General features: G+C 47.4%; 1 non-coding gene across 1 annotated transcript; it reads right to left on the bottom strand.

The window, feature by feature from the left end:
* Window positions 1-1042: 1042 nt before the first annotated feature.
* Trnap-ugg (transfer RNA proline (anticodon UGG)) lies at window positions 1043-1117 on the bottom strand. Its single transcript has one exon. It is a non-coding gene; the product is annotated as a tRNA-Pro (tRNA).
* Between the last annotated feature and the right edge of the window lie 1592 nt (window positions 1118-2709).

Here is a 2709-nt window from a genome sequence, read left to right as displayed (position 1 = left end):
ACGCATAGCTTCAACCGTTTTAGCTCTATGCTCGCTTACACCCTCAACAGTTTTTTGTCTCCTTACCTTCCCCTAAAGGCGCATACTCACTAGGCCAACAAAGGACATCCTATTGATTCGGTCGAATGTTGGTCGGGCATTCGGCCTCTCGTGCTCACCAGACCAAGGGGTTGGGATCAGATAATTCGGTCATGTGGAACCGCAGTTGTGTCTGATAACTTGACGACGTTGCTCCTGTTTTCCTATTGTTATATAGTAGCCATTTAATTACAATTTCGCCGGGGGATATTATGAGGGAAGAAGAAGATTTAGCAGTCTTCGCCTGTGCAGCATTTATTGTTGCAAGAAGCTGGTCGAGAGAAAAAGAAGAAGAAACGACGTTGGTGGACGACCTCTCTTAATGAATGATCTTCAAACTGAACTGGAATAATGGCTAATTCTTCTTTTTTTCGAATGAAAGTCACAGATTTAGAATTGTTACTGAATCGTATAGACCCTAAATTTGCAAAGATAATACCTCTTTTAATAGAGTTATAGGTGCAGGTCACTCTGGGTTATTTACCTACTGGGGACTCAGATGCCAGCTTAATGTACACCTTTAAAATTTCAGAATAGCTTATCTGCAACACTGTACCTGACATTTATAATTGCATTTGGTAGGGTCACATAAGCATTTCCATTCACGATAAAACTCGTGTCAGCCTTAATGTTGTCTTCATAACCCACTCCATACTCCAGATTTTTACACATAGCAAACACACACCATCTCTACAGACACAATAAATCGGTACTGAACCAATGAACATTCGAATCAGCGTCCACACTGGGAGAGGAGCCCCAAAGCTAATCCACAGCAAACACGTTGATGTTACCGCCGGCAGTCCGAATCATAACCAAGGCCAATCGCTTTGTTGGCTCCGATTTGCCACCCGTACACACTAATCGAATCTCGGACAACGAAACCGTTGAAATGATGATTACATCAAGACCCTCAGCTGTCGACAGGCGTTGATATACATCAACGGGCACAGTTGAAAATGTGTGCCCCGACCGGGACTCGAACCCGGGATCTCCTGCTTCCATGGCGGACGCTCTATCCATCTGAGCCACCGAGGGCATAGAAGATAGTGCGACTGCAGGGATTTATCCCTTGCACGCTCCCCGTGAGACCCATATTCCTAACTTAATGTCCACACACTACATTCGTATTGCCCCTGCCCATTACACTCATTACTCGCGGCAGACAATCTTACCAAGTACTGTAAGAGATCGGGCAATGCGTGTGCATCCAGCATAGAAGAAGATCAGTGGCCGGTTAACCTTAACTATATGTAGATGGTATCTGTCACGGTATCTGACATGTCAGAAAGAACAGATACCATCTTCATACAGTTAAGGCTAAACAGCCACGAGTAATGAGTGTGTTGGGGTGGGACCCTACGAATGTAGTATGTGGACACACAAGGTGAGAATGTGGTCTCGCGGGAGGCGTGCGCGAGACAGTCCCTACAGTCGCACTATCCTCTGTGCCCTCGGTGGCTCAGATGGATAGAGCGTCTGCCATGTAAGCAGGAGATCCCGATTTCGAGTCCCGGTCGGGGCACACATTTTCAACTGTGCCCGTTGATGTATCGAACGCCAACTCAGGCCCTCGGGCGCACTAGTTGTCGACCTACGTATCGACAAGGCAACCATGACCGCTTTTGGTTGCCACGTCGTCCGGCTTCTACCTCTCCTCACGAATAAGGACGTGGGGCTCGACATAGACGACGAATCCCTCCGTTATAAAAAAACGCGACATCATCCTTTTGTTTGAAGCAGATGCCGTGGATTCCGGAGAAACTCTGGACGATGTGATGCTGTCCCAATGATATTGCAGTCCACTCTGCATCGTGTGTTCCCGTTTCAGCTAGAATTCCACCGAGTCTTCGTGGAGAAGGCCAGGTCGCAAGAGGAGTTGCGTCTGGACAAGAAGTGGATGGCATTAGCAACCCTCTGTTGTTATCCCTGTGTTCCTACAAGTGCCAGAAGCGCGACACTGTTGAAGACGCCTGAAGACGACCTGCTGACATCTAGCCTACCTTTATGGATAAGATGAGGAAATACCCCTCCCATGTGAACTAGTGGCCCTTTGGTTTCATCTCCTTCCATTCCTCTCAAAGACCTGTACCAATGACGGCAGGTAAGAGCTCCTAGAAGTATTCAATCCCTTGATCCATAATGAGGGATACATCCTGTGGAGGGATAGTATACTTGTAATTCATTGGCTATGGCAGAGTGGAAGTAGCACAGAGGAGCGTTCGCCAAGAGGTGAAACCATTTATGCACTGACTCTCATACACAGATGGCCAGTGCAATGAAACAGCTATCCTGGTGCTGTGCAGTCATAGCTCTGACATAGGTTCAGGAGAAGCAGGATGGAGACACTCTACAGCTTCCGATGAGTGTGAAGGAAAGCCTGGGTGAAACGTGAGGTAGCTCGGTGATGTGACGCCTCGGGTGGAAGAGGTACCTTCTGGGCGACAAAAACTACACAAGCAAGTACCAGAACACTTGATCCACTCGCAGTCTTGATGTTGTCAAGGTGTCGACCTTGATCAACTTTTGGTGACCGGAGGCTACAAATGCGAGTGACAAACACTTCATTCTGTTTGAAAAATTACCTTCTCTTACTCATCTGTCTTTGCTTTCCTGTTTCACGTCACCTCG

Source organism: Schistocerca cancellata, chromosome 1, assembly GCF_023864275.1.
Source record: "Schistocerca cancellata isolate TAMUIC-IGC-003103 chromosome 1, iqSchCanc2.1, whole genome shotgun sequence".
Taxonomy (NCBI): domain Eukaryota; kingdom Metazoa; phylum Arthropoda; class Insecta; order Orthoptera; family Acrididae; genus Schistocerca; species Schistocerca cancellata.
Note: the sequence above shows the minus strand (reverse complement) of the source record. Positions and strands in the feature narration are given on the sequence as shown.